At 42.3% G+C, this 18118-nt stretch overlaps 1 protein-coding gene across 3 annotated transcripts in view; it reads right to left on the reverse strand.

Annotated features, from left to right (window-relative positions):
• Positions 1–18118, reverse strand: part of MCCC2 (methylcrotonyl-CoA carboxylase subunit 2) — a 97206-nt gene that overhangs the window by 39626 nt on the left and 39462 nt on the right. The gene's annotated exons all lie outside the window — the stretch shown is intronic.

Raw genomic sequence — 18118 nt, forward strand, 5'->3', positions numbered from 1 at the left:
GGGAGCATGTGATCACACAAAAGAAAACCCACGTTTTCCACCTTTTTTCCAGAAATGTAAGTGCCCACCACTGTAATGTCGTCACATCACTTCTTTGTGTGTTTTACATAAAATGAGTTTTTAGTACTTGTAAAAGAGGCCCACCTGACGATCCTAGAGAGTAAAGACCTCTACTGAACTACTAAACAGGTCAGGAAGAGTACAGGCAGCACTGAAAGTTTTCTCACACTGCCCAATAATTGGGGAAGGGAGGAACCTGTTCCGGATAAGCTACATTTTCAGGAGAAAGAATAATTCAATTTCTGTGACCATTCAATACTTGGTTTCTCTGCTGAGCTCCTATCAGCGGTTATGGTATTTTTCTGATTATGTGACTGTCTAGATGTCCATTAGGAACTTTGCCAGATTACACCTAACCACATAAAAGGTGTGAGGTTATCTAATTAAAATATAATCATGCAAACCATTGTTGCTACCACTGTTATATAATTGCAACGAATCTTATACAAAGTATAACACATGGCCAGAAAGGGTTAAACAGTTTGCAGGCTAACTAACCCAAAGCCAACCTGTAGAGACATGTTAGAAATGGTAATTAGGATCATTCTATGGTAGATAGGCTAGAACTTTGAAAAGCAAACCTATATGGTTAGAAGTGATACTAATTGTGTACTCACAGGTTTCAGAGTAGCAGCCGTGTTAGTCTGTATTTGCAAAAAGAAAAGGAGTACTTGTGGCACCTTAGAGACTAACAAATTTATTAGAGCATAAGCTTTCGTGAGCTACAGCTCACTAGGCTCTAATAAATTTGTTAGTCTCTAAGGTGCCACAAGTACTCCTTTTCTAATTGTGTACTCAAATGTTAGCCATGTAAACAGACGGATCCTGTCTGTCACTATAGCTGTTGATTCAGAGATCAAAAGGGAATGTTAACATTTAGATGAATCTTGGGTGCAATAATGTCATTGTTTATATGTCTCTCTGAAGTTTGTGATAGACTGCCTAATGGATAAATTGCCCTATGTTAATTTGTGTAACTAACTAATAGTGGTGTTTAGGAAACAGGAGGTCACATTAAAAGCCTATTGTTTACCCAGGACTGTATGGTCAAGTGAATGTTAGAACAATGTATAAAAGACCCTTGGGTCCTGATCCTGTCATCTCAGATCTGCTTGATGCTTCAGTGCAGGGGAAGCTTAAACCACAAGATTGAAATCTCAGTCCTAAACTGGAACACCCTGAATAGGATATTAGACATTGAACAATAACCTATGGACTAAAGTCTAAAAACTCTTTGCAACTACAAACTCACCATCTCTGCTATGAATCTGAATCTCAAGATTGATTCATGTCTGTGTGTATACTAATCTTTTAACCTATACTCACTCTCTTTTCTTTTTTAATAAATTTTAGTTTAGTTAATAAGAATTGGCTGTAAGTGTGTATTTGGGTAAGATCTGGAATATTCATTAACCTGGGAGGTAATGCGTCTGATCCCTTGGGATTGGTAGAACTTTTTTATATGATGAAGAAGATTTTCATTAATCCTCATCATATCTGACTTGGGTGTCTAGATGGAGGCCTGAGGCTGGGTTACTTTAAGGGAACTGTCTTGTTGGCTTCTGGGTAACCAGAGGTAATAAAGAAGCTGTTTTGTGCTGGCTTGGTAAATCTAAGTATTGGAATATCCACCAGCTTTGGGGATTGTCTGCCCCATTCTTTGCAGTCCACCCTAATTGAGTGACCTCAGCTGGCTCCCCGGGGAATCCGGTCACAAAAGGTAAAAGCATTTTGTCCCAATACCAACCCCTGGGCTATTCATTACTCTAATTATGTTAAAATAAAATATGTAAATACATTTAGACTCAATGTTAGCCCACAACAAATCACAGCTTCAAGAAAAATGCCAGTTAGATCTTTGGCTTATGATTGCTTATTGAACCAAAATGTCCAGTAATAAATGCTTATTCTCAGTGCCTAAACTCAGATCACCAGAGGTATTTTCAGTACTAAATCCATCTTTATTGTTTATTTTGCAATATATAAAAAGTTATTTTTCTCATATTCCAAGTTTTTTAGATAAAATCCTCTTGAAAGGTCAGATCCAGGTTCTCTGTAATGTAACTATTAAATATTTGCCAACCACAAATGCCAAGACCTCTTGTCTAGCCTCAGTCCTAGTTATCTCTCACATATACAAAACTCAGGGAAGAGAACCCAAATAACCTCTGATTTTGTTCAAATTTTTATATACACTACATAAAATAAGAGCAGCTCAAGAAGCTTGCAGCATGCTGAATCATATGAAATAAAATATCAATACACACTGCAAATCAAACAGTTCCCTGATCCACCTTATTGCATTTTCATTGCTGCCTCTGGAGATTGATAGCCTTTTGGTATAATTACAAGCATGTATTTCCCCAACTTTAAATGTCATCTACAAAGCAACAAAATGGGTTTGTGCCTTTTTCGTGTCTTTATGTCGACTGTAGCCTGAAAAGTTTGGAGAAGGGAAATTACTTCCTTACTACTATGCTTTTCCTGGAAAACACTGTGGATGATTGGAGAAGCAGGAGGTTTATAACATCAGAGAAGATATGCAAATGAAACCTGATTGTTAGCAGTGAGAAGTTATGTTATGTTTATAAAGAACTGAGAAAACAACATAAAAAAACCCCCAAGTACTAGGGGAAAAGCTGTCTTGTTAAATATTCAACTGTTCCATCCCTACCTTTAGAGGCTAACAAAGCTATTCACAACTCTCAATCATCCAAGAAATCCTCCAGCAAACAGAGGGAAAATCAGACTTGACTTCTTGATATATCCAAGATAAAACAAGAGAAAAGCCTTTAAAAAAAATCCCAAACCTTTCAGTCCTTAATATACCAGAAAGCAGCAAACAATGGCTGCAACCCATTTTACCTTTTATTTAAAGTTCACTGTCTACAGACAAAAAGAAAAGGAGTACTTGTGGCACCTTAGAGACTAACAAATTTATTAGAGCATAAGCTTTCGTGAGCTACAGCTCACTTGAGCTGTAGCTCACGAAAGCTTATGCTCTAATAAATTTGTTAGTCTCTAAGGTGCCACAAGTACTCCTTTTCTTTTTGCGAATACAGACTAACACGGCTGCTACTCTGAAACCTGTCTACAGACACACACCCTCTCATTTTTATACTGTTTTTCTTGCAATTTCAGCTCAGAGTCTGGCATATTTATTTTGATTTATAAACAGCCAGAAGAGCTCATCAAAACCTCTATGCACTTTCACAATAAATTATAACAAACATAAAAAATGTAAAGAATTTAAATAAATAAATAAACCACTAATTTCACAGTATACCTACAATCACCCTCTCCCAAAGTGCCAGAAAAAGAAAGACGGGACACATGAAGCATTTGTTGGGTACTAAATTATGTCTAAATATCTATTCCAGACCCAAAAACTAACAGATTCAGTTTAACTTCAATGGGAACTGCCGGATGCTCATAGGATTTGAAAGGCCACTTATTTAGGTGGGTACATAAAGATTTAATAGGCTATCTCTGGGCCCCTATGTTTAAAATTCTTGACCTCAGTATCTTGTAATATATCTGATAAATCTAAACATTTTATGGGAAAGTTAGTTTATTATAATAATGGTACTTTTCATAAAACACAACCTTCTGTTACATCTCATTGGAATTTCATATTATTGGACTCAAATGAACATTATGACAAAAAGGGAAAATTCTGTTTTACCTGTGAATTTTCGTTCTAGGACCCAACATATCAGACAGTCTTCACAAATGGGCATTCCCCATCACCATGGCTCCTGGGGGTTCATCAGATCTTTGCTCCGAGCCTGCGCTGAGGACCACCCATCTCTCAGAAAGAGCCCTCTAGAATGATACATTCCAGAGCTAAAAAAACACTATTTAAAAGTGCTATTCAACTCCAACCTTAACCTTAAGGCAGCAAAGCCTTAACATGAAATTTAGGGATTTCCTGTATAAACATCCTGTTCCCTTTCAAACTACTTAACAAGCGAGTAATAGCCATAAGAAAACTCTCAACATAATACAGTCCTCCAAGGGAAAGTCCGACTGTCTGACATGGAGAGTCCTCAAATGAAAATTCATAGAGGTAAGACAGAATTTTCCCCTTCTCAGTGTTCTGCATGTCAGACAGTCTTCACGGGGGGGATACAGAAAGCAGTATATCATCCCTAGAGAAGAAAGGTGGATTCAATTTACTTATGTAGGACTGAAATATCCTTAAGAGTTATTGGGGCACCCTGTTCCATAACATTCTTCTACTAAACAGTGAATCAGCAGGGGTGAGGATGGCGACTCTATAATATTTGAGCAAGTGTAGATGGAAGGCCCTCTACTAGCCTGACAGCTCTCCTCATAAGATGTGTGTGATCTCTTTCCCACAAAATCACTGCTCTTTTCACAAGTGCATAGTAATGAGAACAGTTGGACCAGAGGCTTTGAATGGTGCAGCTATATATACACACCTTTATTCTTCTGAAGGCTCTTTTCACATCTAAATTAAGTATTCTACTTCCTTGGGATGTTTGGATTCACCCAGAAGGACAATATTGCCACTTCCTATTACATAAGGAAGATTGTGGTGACGTTGGGGGTGGACACCTGGCTAGTTCATAAAATGTGTGATAGAATATGTAACTGAAGTTTCACTGACAGCACACCAAGCTCTGACACCTCACTGGACAAGGAGGTGGAGAGTAGGGAAGATACTTTCAGCGAGAACAGGAGCTACCAGCTGTGAAACTGAAAAGTGGTTTTACTGGTACACAGACTGAGATTATGACAAGAATCTGCACATTGCCAGAGGACTAATAGGAAATCTGTTACGTGATGGATGGATTTCTTACAGTGCAATGTGCCTGCAACTGATGACTTATCTTTCCAAGAAGTGTTAGCCTGACCATGGGGCTCAAGGCCATCTTGTAAAAACTCTAGAACATCCTTTGCTTCAGCTGACTTAGCCTCGATGAGGATTAGATGAGTGTTACAAGGAACACACAAGTGATATATAGACATCATCTGTGAATTACTTCTGAGATGCTAGGAGGGCGTTTATCACCTTCTTAGAATGTGTGACTGTAGTTCCTTCCTTTCAGCTTCCCAGCTGATGAGTTAAGCAGCACTGGATTTTGGTTCAGGAAAAATCCCTGTATCACATTTGGGGTGCAATCTAGACCAATAAGGGGTTGTGTCAGCGCCTGCTCTGCAACTTAGGGTGCCTCACCTGCAACCTGGGGTGCTGCTTGAGCTCCTCACAAACAGCCGAACGGCATGCAGGTCATACCCTGAGTGTCTGCATATAGCTGCCTGCCAGCAACACTGACCTCAGCAGCCTTGGTTACAACAATATACACCCAGTCCCGAATTGTCCCCCAAAACTTGTCTTCTGCATTGTCCAGTCCGTTCCTGGACAGTCCTGATATGGTAGGTCCATTGCTCCTGTAAGAGAACAATATTCAACAGTTTGCTACTTTAAAGGGAATGACCCAAACAATTCAGTTTGAATGCAAAACTGGATTAGTTTGATTAAAGAATAAAACAAGTTTATTTAACTACAAAGAGATAGACTGTAAGTGACTACAACTACAAGGCATTAAAGTCAGAAACGGTTACAAGATGAAATGCTTTCTAGTGCTAAAAAACAAACTAGACTTGGGTCAAGATCAGATCCTTACCACATGCTCACAGAAACAGGGCTGAGCAAATTTCAGGTCAGGATCTCTCCCAAAGTCAAATGGCTACTTCCTTTGTCTTCTTAGGTGAAAAAGAAAGAGGGAGAGATACCTTGAGGTGGTTTTGCCCCTCAGTTTATAGTCCAAGCACCTTTTAAAATGCATTTTCCTGAGGGTTACCTCTAGGTAAAGTTCATTCCCACTGTGAGGTTGGAGTCATGCAGTCTCATGGTGAAAGAGGTTCCATGCTATTTGCTAAAATGTAGATCAATCTGTTACTGTCCCTCTTCTTCGTCAAAAAAATGATCACTTGGCAGGTGACAGTCCATCAACTTTGATGACTCCTGACTAGAGCCGTCATCTTGTCCTTTCTCTCTGAGAAACAGGTTTATCCATTATGGTAACCACATTTCAGTCATAATTTCAGGTTATGTTCATAACTTTACATATAATGTTGCTACATACATGTCACCATATTACTAACCAATGAGTTATTACTTTTCAAGTGATACCTCACAAGGCATATTTTGTACAAAGATTATTACAATAATGTGCAGGGTGTGAATATAGGATGCATGTGTTCACACTTTGTTGCACTGTGTTTTGTGTGTATCCATAGGCTTCCAACCTGGCCTGTGATGCACAAAGGCTAGATGGTCTAGATTGCATTCACTCAGTTCTATGTGTGTCTTGCTGAGCCAGCCTGACTTTCCTTCTTTGCACAGATTCCTGAGGGACAGAGTGAGAGTTTCTACCCAGAACATGAACAAGGCTAGTACTATAAGCAGTTGTGAATGTTTTCTGTCTTCTTTCAGTTATATACACATCACATTTCTGGAGAAATGGGTCCATCATATGCAACATATTATACTCCATGTCTCCTTCTATTGTACCCTCCCAAAGACACATAGGAGTCACAATATGTTCCCCTATATGGGTTCTAGTATCTGTGCTGATGAACAGGCTTCTCTGGATTTGACATCAGGTAATGCTAAATATTAAGAATGATTTCACCAAGAGATTCTAATATTGGATCTGGACCAAGATCTTTATATACTGATTTACAATAATTGGGGTCTGGAAGCAAAGCAAGAATTATGCCAGGTACTGAAACATGAGATCAACTATCCCAGGAATCAGAGTAGCAGCCGTGTTAGTCTGAATGGAGTTAGATTTTATCTTCAGAGAGACGTGCTAATGTTTGGAAAATCAAACACCATCTTCTTTTTCTCTTCTTAAATAAAGATGGTCATGGACAACAACTGAGATGCTGGAGTTTTATGAAGGCTGTAATTAGTCCCTCCACTTGTTCGTTCAAAGCCACGTTTTTGAAGGTTTTTAAGTGATGACTGCTGGGCTCTGCATAATGTAACGAGAAGATTGTCAGATAAGGTTAGACTTTCACTTGACGGGAAGGATCATATGGCATTTGTGAATAAACCATGTAGAAGTTTTGAGTCCAAAAAAGAAGTGTTCTGTATTGAAAGTACTTCTTACTGTAGCAAACACTAAAGTATCTCTGGGCGACTCTCCCCAATCATATTTTCAGTAGATCTCCAGGAGTCTTATTTTCATGTTCTGAAGTTTTGAGAAGATAATGCTCAATATTTCCACATGGAATATTGACCATCTTATGGACTTGTTGAGGGACCTGAGATCTAAAATGGGCTGCATGACATTGTTTCTCTTTGTGCTACATAGAATCTTGTGCTTTTACCAAAATGCCAGTCTCTCCACAGAACGTGTTGTATTTTTCCAGTGTAAGAAACTGTGATCATTGCATCCTTCATCTTCTGATGCTACAAAGGTCTTGTTGATAGTATTTGTTTATTTTAATTTACCTTGAGTAAAGGATAAACTTGTCACTCGGAGAATGAGTGAGTTCTATCAAATATCCTTCCCTAACTATCTCAAGCACTCATTTTCTGAGGTCAATCACCCACACAGGAAGGCGTGCCCTGAAGCTCCTTTCATGGAGCGCAGGATCTGCCAATATTGGGGAAACCCGGAACCAAGAGCAACTTTTAAAGGTGCCTCAGTGACTTTTGTCTCTATTCCCTCCAAAGAGCTTACCAACAAAATATTTGGTAGTATATCAGATGGTAGTCTGCAATTCCAGTTCCCTCAAGTGGCGCTATAGTTACCCCCAAGCCATGTCTTTGGAAGTTTTGAATGTACAGAAAGTCAGTCAGGTAAAGCAACCGTCCTGAAAAAGTTGCTAAGAAAATCTTGTTTAAAGGAGATATTATGGAGTAGGGCTTTTGTTTGTTTGTTTGGAGTAGGGAGATTGGGTGTTGGTGCACGCTCACAATGGCCTCCAGGTGAGCACAGAGACTACAGTCATTACTCTCACGGCTAAGGCTCCTGTATCCAGTGTGACAGGGTCGGGCCATGGCTACACGAGACTGATAGAAGGCAGATATATTAGCCCCAGGTTAAGTAGGTCCCTTTTCCCTGGGTAAGGTAACAGGGAAGGTTCCAGAATAACCAGGAACTTTCTGGAGACAATTAAGGCAGACAGGCTGATTAGAACACCTGCAGCCAATCAAAAAGCTGCTAGAATGAATTAAAGGCAGGCTAATCAGGGCACCTGGGTTTAAAAAGGAGCTCACTTCAGTTTGTGGTGCGCGTGTGAGGAGCTGAGACCAAGAGGCACTAGGAGCTGAGAGTGAGAAGGCGTACTGCTGGAGAACTGAGGAGTACAAGCATTATCAGACACCAAAAGGAAGGTCCTATGGTGAGGATAAAGAAGGTGTTGGGAGGAGGCCACAGGGAAGTAGCCCAGGGATTTGTAGCTGACACAGCTGTTCCAGGAGGCACTCTAAACAGCTGCATTCCACAGGGCCCTGGCTGGAACCCGGAATAGAGGGCGGGCCCGGGTTCTCCCCAAAGCTCCCAACTCCTGATCAGACACAGGAGGAGTTGACCTGGACTGTGGGTTAACGAAAATGGCCAAACTGAGGGCTGCCATGAATCTCCGAGGCGAGCAAATCCGCCAATAAGCGCAAGACCCACCAAGGTAGAGAAGGAACTTTGTCACACCAGCTTTAGCCTAATTGCTGATCTTATTCTCTGTTGCTTTTGCAGGAATACTCCCTTGGCTGATCTGACTATGCCCTTTCTGTTATGAGGCTGAAGCAGGTTTAATATCAGGTACAATTAGATCTTGACAGGGAATTCTCACTCCACCTTAATGACACCCTCATAAACTAGTTGAAGAACTGCACAGATCTTTTTCAATTTTGCAGGGTTTTGCTGTTATTTCATTTTCTAAAAACATAAGCACCTGTGAAGTTAGAGCCCCAATTGTGCTTAATTCTGGGAAGCTTAGCTGAGAGGCTGAGGTATCTCATCGAAAGCCCCGACTTTACAAAGTTCTCCTCTTTTGAGGATCTAAAGGGCAGAGTCTCTCAGGAGAGGTTTTAAGATTTTACACTGCCCCTTTTGGGGGCAGTTTCCTTCACCAGTTCCTGAGCCAAACCCTGAGGGAAAGGGCCCTGTGAGGGGAAGAGCATGTTACCAGGGAGACTGAAAAGATTAGTCTGCAGACAAATAGCGTGCATGTCTCCCTACGGAGAACAGTAGCCACTTTGGCCCAGATTCTCAGAGGTGTTTAGGCTCCAAACCTCTACTGATTGCAATAAGTTAGGAGCCTTAATACCTTTGAGGACCTGAGCCTTTATGGTCTTCTATAGGACCCCTTGAGGCTGGAAGGGGAAAGGAGGTAGGTCCATCTCCTAGGGAAGGAGATCTGAATCATTTTGCCCCATGCTCCCTACTGCTGGGTCTGGACTGACTGGGGAACATCCACACAGAATGAGAAGTGAGCCAGAGTCTCTGGTGACAAAAATGACTTATCAGTATCAGAAAGGCCCCATCACAGCAGCGGAGGCCTTGCAGGTAAAATGGTTTGTGGGAAGGGGGCATACTTATGACCTTCTGAACCATCTGATCACAGACCTTGCCTGTGCTGGCTGGGGGCAGGAATCTTTTACTCCTGGTTGCTGTGGGGGGACCTTGCCTTTCCCAAAATTCAGGAGGCAGGGGGGCTCTGAAAATCAAACACTTGTCTCTATACCACTGATTCTGGCCTGGTCTCAGTAAAAGGACTTTCCCTGTAGCCTGCTTGACTCTTGCCATGGACCTTGCTCATTCTCTGGCTGGGAGCCTGGTTCCCTGCAACCTGCCTGCCTTGTCATGGACCTCACCCACATGCCGGCTGGGGGTTAGTATCTCTATGGCCGGCTTGACCACCTTGCACATGCCAGCCAGGAGCAGGTTTCCCTACAACCCATTTGCTCTTTGTTAGTGGGAGGGGAGTGGCAGTTCATATCCTCCTCAGAAAGCCAAAAGATACACATTTTTAGTTCAGCAGTTTTGAGAAGAAGAACCTCAAAGCCAAAGAAGAAACAGAGAGAATTAGTTTAAAGTATTTTACAAATTTTGTCAAAGGTCCACTCCAAAGAGAGACTTAGAGTCTGCCATGTATGCTGCTTAGTGGCAGAGAATTCTGGATAGTTCTTCCTGAGGGGGAGTCCTAAGCCCAGGCTCAGAGCAAAGATTTGGTGTGCCCCAGTTGGCATGGAGATGGAGAACAGCACACTGTGAAGACCGTCTGACATGGATGGGGTTGGGAATAATCTAAAACTTAATGTTTTTTAAAGGTGTTTAGTTCATTTAGATATTTATAATTATACTGATCATAACAGAAAGCTAGACTGTGAAAAAAGAAAATAAAAGATTTTGGACCTGATTTTTATATATTATAATGTAATTGTTAATTCAATACAAACATAGAAATTGCCATGCTAAATCAAAAAACAATCCATGTAGTCCAAAATGTTGTCTCTGACAGTGGCCAGTGCCAGATGCATCACAGGAAGATGCAACAAACCTCACAGTAGATAGTTATGGAATTACCTGCCAATAAGAGAAGCTTCTTGATCACTTCCATTAGAAAGTGGTGGCTTATGCCCTGATAATTTATCCTTCCTAATATAATTATGGATGTTATCTTTAGCCACATAAACGTCTATTTCTTTTTAATCCTACTAAGCTTTTTCCCCCTCAATAAAAGGTTACATGGAGTGTCTGGAAAGAGTCATCTGCTCTTACTGACATTTCTGTTTTCAAGTAACATGCCTGTTCACATTTATGCCATTGTCCAAAAGAAAATCCTGATCATCTTTCCAATTAAGACAGATAAAATAAGTGTACATAAAAATCCTTAATTTTGAGGAAAGTTCTGAGTTTACATATAATCAATAAGATACCATTCTGGTGAACAGGATTATTACAAGGTACAAAAAGGAAAAAAAGACTAGGTTAATGCATTTTAAATGACATAATTAGTGCCTGAGAAATTCTAAAAGGAAATGAACAACAAATCAATTAGCACTAAATGGCATAGTTTTGTCATTCAGTACTTGCTATTGATTATTACATTTGTTTATGCTGATTACTTTGTTCTTTTCTTCAAACTGGAAAATCTCCACTGAAATAAAAAGAGGAGGTTACTCATCCTGTGCAGTAACTGACATTCGAGATGAGTGTCCCTGTGGGTGCTCCACTCCAGGTGTTGGTGCGTCCCTGCGCCTTCGCTCGGAGATTTTTACAGCAGTACTCGTACCGGTCGCGCATGCGCAGAACATGCTCCCCTGCTCTGAGTGTATCTTAATAGTACGCGTGTGCGACTGGTCTCATCAGTTCCTTCTCTACAACGGAGGCTACCCCAACTCCAAAGTAGAGGGGAGGAGGGTGCGTAGTGGAGAACCCACAGGGACGCATCTCGAAGAACATCAGTTACTGCACAGGGTGAGTAACCTCCTCTTCTTCTTCAAGAGGTGTCCCTGTGGGTGCTCCACTCCAGGTGACTTAAAAGCAGTATACCTAAAGGAGGCAGGAACTTCGGATTTGGTAAGAATGCAGTAGATAACAGTTCTGCCAAATCGTGCATCAGAGAGAGGGTCCTGAGTAAGGGCATAATGCTTAACAAATGTGTGTTCAAAAGACCAAGTGGCCACTTTGCAGATGTCAGCCAGAGGTACTTTGCGTAGAAAAGCCATGGAGGTAGCCACAGATCTAATGGAGTGAGTTCTGAGGCTGACAGGAAGTGTAACTTTCTTTATCTGGTAGCACAGTCGGATACACTCAGAAATCCAGTTTGAAAGTCTCAGGGTAGAAACAGGTGTCCCTCTGGAGCGCTCCGCAATGGAGACAAAGAGTCTGGAAGAGTTCCTAAAGGGCTTGGTTCTATCCAGATAGAAGGACAAAGCCCTGCATACATATAATGCATGCATTGTGAATTCAAAAAGAGTTTGTATGTGGCTTAGGAAAGAAGGTTGGTCGGTGTATCGGCTTGTTGATGTGGAATGACGAATGCACCTTTGGAAGAAACTTGGGATGTAGTTGGAGGGTAACCTTGTCCTTGAAAAATAGCATATAAGATGGGTCTGTCATGAGAGCTGATTTTTCTCCTGCCCGTCTGGCGGAGGTGATTGCCACTAAGAATGCGGTTTTCATAGAGAGGTGTAAGAGGGAGCAAGTGGCTAGGCTCTTTTTGTTGAGTTAAGCATGATTTTACTAAGTGAAGGTCCCACAGAGGAGTAGGAGGTTTAATATCCGGGTATAGGGATTGTAGCCCTTTAAGAAAACGCTTGGTGATTGGATGAGCAAAATCAGAGGTGTCGTCGATCTTGTCATGAAAAGCTGTAATAGCAGCTAAGTGGACTTTGATGGAGCTGAAAGAAAGACCTGATTGCTTGAGGTCTAATAGGTAGTCAAGTATGAGCCGAAGAGGTGCAGAAGTAGGAGGATGTTGTTTAGTTGAGCACCATCGTGTGAATCGCTTCCATTTTCAAAGATAAGTGATTTAAGTAGATTGTGTTCTGCTATGTGGGAGCACTCTTTGAACCTGCTCAGAGCATACTAGTTTGTCTTGGGAGAACCATGTAGGAACCAAGCTTTGAGATGAAGCATGGACAGTTTGGGATGAAGAAATCGGCCGTGTTGCTGCAATAGGAGGTTCAGAGAGAGAGGCAACAAAATTGGCGAACTGACATTCTGGTGAGGAAGGGAAACCATGGTTGTCTGTCATTATCCGTACATGATGGTTCTGGATCAATGGGAGGAAATGACAGCAGGCGTTGCGTATGGCTCGAAGCTCCAGGATGTTTACGTGTAGGGAGGTTTCTGTTGAAGACCATAGCCCCTGAGCTGTTTGGTGGGACATGTGTGTACCCTACCCTGTGAGGGACGCATCGGTAGTCATTATGAGGGATGGAGCATCCTGTAGAAAGGGGACTCCAGAGCAGAGCTTGGAGGGAACTGTCCACCATAGGAGAGAGTCTTTGACTCCGAAGGGTATGGATAGAGGCTTGTTTAAAGCATGTACATTCAGTCTGTAAACTGTGGCCAACCACGCTTGGAAGCACCTCAGGTATAGTCATGCATTTTTGACCACGAGGCCATGTGACCTAATAGTTGTAGACAGTCTCAAGCTGTGATCTGAGGACTGTTGCAAAGTTTCCTGGCCAGTAGTTTTATGGTGTTGAAGCAGTCGGGAGGGAGAAATGCTAATCCCATCCGGGAATCGAGGTATGCTCCTATGAACTCCAGGTGCTGGGTAGGAGATAACGTAGATTTGTTTTTGTTTATTTGTAGGCCAAGGGAGAGGAAGCAAGCGATGGTGAGCTGCGTGAATCAAAGCGCTTCGTCGAGTGTTGTGGCTTTGAGGAGACAATCATCGAGGTAAGGAAATATTATGACCCCTTGTCTCCTAGGTAGGCAGTGACTACGGCTAGGAGCTTGGAAAAAACTCGGGGGACGGTGGATAGGCTAAAGGGTAGCACCCTGTATAGAAAATGTGTCGAGCCGAGGGTAAAATGAAGGAAATGTCTGTGAGCTGGATGTATAGTCACATGAAAATAGGCGTCCTGTAGGTCGAGGGGTGAAAACCAATTGCCCTGCTCCAGTGCTGGGATTATGGTGGTAAGGGAAACCATTTTGAACTTTTGCTTTTTGATAAATTTGTTGAGCCTGCTGAGGTCGAGGATCAGTCACAATCCCCCAGTTTTCTTTTCTGTTAAGAAATAATGGGAATAAAACCCTTTTCCTCTGTGTTGTTCGGGAATGAGTTCCACTGCTCCTAATAGAAGGAGGTGTTGTACTTCTTGGAGGAGCAGTTGCTTGTGAGAGGGGTCCCTGAAGAAGGACAGGGAGGGTGGGTGGGTGGGAGGCAAAGATATGAAAGGGATAGAATAGCCAATTGTGATGACCTCTATAACCCACTTATCAGTGGTAATGTTTTGCCATTGGTGGGAGAATGACCTAGGCGGTGTCCAAAAATAGGGACAAGGGGTGTAAGCGCTGAAGTGGGAACATTGTTTTCTATACCCTCGACCAATCTCTTTATTAGTTGGACGGGGTTGAGACGCTGCCGAAGAATTCAGGCGGTGACACTGGTATCTGGATCTCTGGCGTTGCTGTTGTTCTTGTTGCTCATGTGACCTATAGAATTGCTGGGTGTTTGTGGGGTAGTGTGGGTGCTGATAAGGTTGATATCTAAACTGTCGCCTTCTGGTCGTAGGGGTTTGAATTCCCAGAGACCGGAGAGTTGCTGTTGAGTCCTTCATTGAGTGAAGTACGTCATTTGTCGTGGAGGCAAAGAGTTTGTCACCATCAAAGGGAAGATCTTCAATGGACCTCTCAAAGAAAGAAGGAGGAGGAGAACTATGAACCTCGGCGCATGACAACTGCTGTAGCTGTAGATCTTGTGCAGTATTGGCTGCATCGAGAGCCGCTTGAAGAGCAGTTCATGAGATGATTTGTCCTTCAGAAACTAGAGCCGCAAATTGTTGTTTCTTTTCTTCCGGAATTTGTTGTAATTTTTGTGGTCATATTTTGCCAGAACGGCAGTATAATTAGAAATGTGAAACTGTAACACAGAAGATGTGCATACTTTGCATCCGAGCAGATCTAATCGCTTACTGTCCTTGTCAGATGGGGTGGAGCAGGGAAACTGGTGCTTGGTCTTTTGGTTGACTGCGTCTACTACCACGAAGTTTGGCGCTGGGTGAGTGAAAAGGAATTCAGAGCCCTTGAAAGGGACGAAGTACTTATGATCCGCCTGCTTACAAGTTGGTAGGCTTGCAGCCAGAGTCTGCCAGATGGCCGTAGCAGGTTCCAAAAGGGCTGCGTTGATCGGTAATGCAATCCTAGAGGAAGAAGAGGGTTGTAGGATGTCCGTCAACTCATGCTGCTGTTCAGGAACCTTCTTCAAGCTAATTCTTAACTCACTAGCAACTCTTCTGAAAAGATCTTGAAATTTTGAGAAGTCGTCTGAGGATGACGGCGGAGGAGGCAATAGGGCTTCATCAGTCGTAACAAGTGGCTCTAACGGGTTGGAGGCAGGTCAGGACTGATCCTGTAGTTGTGATGGTGCTGCCTGGACCCTTATGTCAGCGGCAGGTTCATCAGCTGGCGATGGCAGGCAGGTGTTGCGCCTGGCTGTAGTGGTGTAGCGAGTGTGGTCTCAAGGATAAGATGCTCGTGGAGCCCAATATTGCCACTGTGGTGGGAAGGGAATGGGTGGTGCTATCCAGGGGTTCACACACCATGGGGCAGGATTCGGAGAGTATGATGAGGTGATTTTTCTATGACCTCTATTGATTGGGGTCTGAGGATGGGAGATTTGATATGGTGAAAACTCCCTCTGCAGACCAGTTTCTTCATCACTGGAGGAATGCTGTCTGGACCTTGACTGAGCATTTGGAGAGAGGTAGGCATTAAGTGACTGCAGAATAGGTGACACCAGCACCCTTGACTGTATAAGCTGTAGTGCTGGAGCTCCTCTGTGAGCAAGAGGAATCTGCCGTGAAGAATGGTTCCTCTGCACCCTTGTCCAGAGCATTGTTTCATTGCCAATCAGCTCTGTGGGAGACCGTGCAGGGAGAGCAAGAATAGCCTGCGGGGGGTCAGGCATGTCAACATATGTTGGCACCGCTTCTGTCACGGTGCCGAACGGTGCCACAAGAGAGGCAGGCAACTGGAAGCCTGAAGCCTCAGCACTGAAGCTTTGTGTTATCACTGCAGCCGCAGGCAGGTTTCGCGCGGCGCCAGAGGAGCCCAGCACGTCGAAAGTGCTCAGCCGGGGAAGCGCCGGGAGGGAGGCTGTAGACCTGTCCCACAAAGAACCCTTTGCGGGTGAGAGAGGGTTCTTGTTTTTTGCAGTCTTCTTGCCTTTGTTTGAGGTGGGAGGGCTGCGGCATGTAGCTGAGTCAGTGCCTGGGTCTGAAGCTGACCCTAGAGATTTCTGAAGGAGGAGCAATTTTAATCTCAGCTCCCTGTCCTTATGTGCCCTGGATTTAAATTTGCTATAGTGGGCACATTTTGGGGGGGATGTGGGACTCCCCCAAACATTTTACACATTTTGAATGGCCATCCGAAAGAGGGATGGCATCATTACAGTTAGAGCAGCGCTTAAAGCCTGGGGGAACCAGACATGTCGGAAGCGGCTGCCTCTGACAGGAACGAAGAAAAAAAAATTTTTTTTTTGGTAGTTTTAGAGAAAGACAGGAAAATTGCTATCTAATGACTACCGGCAACAAACAAACTAACAAGGAAGGTATATGAACGAAGGAAGAGAAAAGTCTCTAATGAGTCTGCTGAGCTCCGTCTACGGCCAAGGACGGTAGAGAAGGAACTGAGGAGACTGGTCGCGAACGCGTACCATTACTCACTCAGAGCGTGGGGCCAGGCTCTGTGCATGCGCGACCGGTATGAATACTGCTGTAAAAATCTCCGAGCGCAGGCGCAGGGACGCACCAACACCTGGAATGGTGCACCTACAGGGACACCTCTCAAAGAAGAATATAGAAAATACTTTCCCATGCTAAACAACAACATGATTTTGTGCTTCATGTCCCTCCCACGCACACATTTCAATGATGTTTCTGTTGACAGGTTTGGAAAGAATTGTTAACGTTCAGGAATATCAAGTTCACACAGAAATATGTTTAATAACTATATATGCTTATTTTTGAACCTCACAGGAGTTATATGTACATGGAGTCAAGTAAATTTACAAAATACTGAAATACCTGATTAATATGACTAAATAAAACTAAAGTGAAGGGAATAGCTTCAAATGCCAGGGTGGACATTGGGAATAAGAACAATGCCATTCAAATAAACACAGAATGTGAAAAAATGGCTAGTAGCAGTAATTTTGTGCCTGAAGGAGAAAAGTTATGGAATCATGCACAACTGTTTGGTGAATAATTTTCATTAAAAAAAATAAATCTTGTTTCCATCTAGCTATACTTAGAAATGACATTGTTATATATTCCCTGTGACCTAACTGGCTGACACAAGCAAACTCCCTCACCAGAGTCCTCCATCACTGTCTACCTAGGAATTGGGTAGTGTGATGTAATCAGTAATAGATTAACAGCTGATTTCCCCATTTTTACATACTCAAATGGAAGCACTTTTGAGAGATATTTGGTGTCTACTAATTTTAGGCAACTGCAGCCCCTCAGATTATTCCCAAAACACTCCACCATCTAGCAGTAGAGCAAAGTGCTGCATTACATCACTTTGTTTAACAATATAGTTTATCGTGGACTAAACTATTCCAGAATCATTAGTGTGCTTTGTGAGCATACAAATTATTCCAGAATGAAGTGACTTTTATTCTGAAATAGAGCATCCAAATGGAATAGCTATTCTGCTCAACTTTCCCATGTAGACAAGCCCTTAGTTCTAAAAGGTCCTACACATTAAATCCTGGCCCCCTTGAAGTTAATGGCAAAAGTCCCACTGACTTTGATGGGGCCAAGATTTTATCTATTGTTTTTAGCATGTCATCTATTTCCAGTGCCTCTTGTAATTTGGGGACTCTACCTAATTCCTTATTTAATTGTATTCTATTGATTTTTTTTTTAACAGTTAACATTCAGCAAATACCACATCTTAACTTCTTTTCTAAATTGCATCCCGTAGTTAATTTAAAGTAGAATTGCCTGCCTAAGGCCTACATTTAAAATTTATATCACCAAAACTATGTCAGGCAGGGGTGTGATTTTTTTTTTTAATTTTTATTTTATTTAACCTCCATTGCTATGCCAGTATAAGCCCTAGAGTAGATGCAATTATATTGGCAAAAAGTGCTATTGCCAGGATAGTTTACGTCTCTCTTATGAAAAGCTTAACATAATCTCAATTATACACTTGTTATACTGCTACTGCAGATGAGTATGAGAAAGAAAAGGGTTGATTTAAAATTTTAAAAGGCAAAAGTAATCTTAATTAAAAGTTACTCATTTCTTTGGAGCAAAACAGGGCATAGAGAAAGGCTGAGTTACTTGTACAGCTGTACAATTTTCAGACACGCAAAGGCAGAAATT

This window comes from Dermochelys coriacea, chromosome 5, assembly GCF_009764565.3.
Source record: "Dermochelys coriacea isolate rDerCor1 chromosome 5, rDerCor1.pri.v4, whole genome shotgun sequence".
Taxonomy (NCBI): domain Eukaryota; kingdom Metazoa; phylum Chordata; order Testudines; family Dermochelyidae; genus Dermochelys; species Dermochelys coriacea.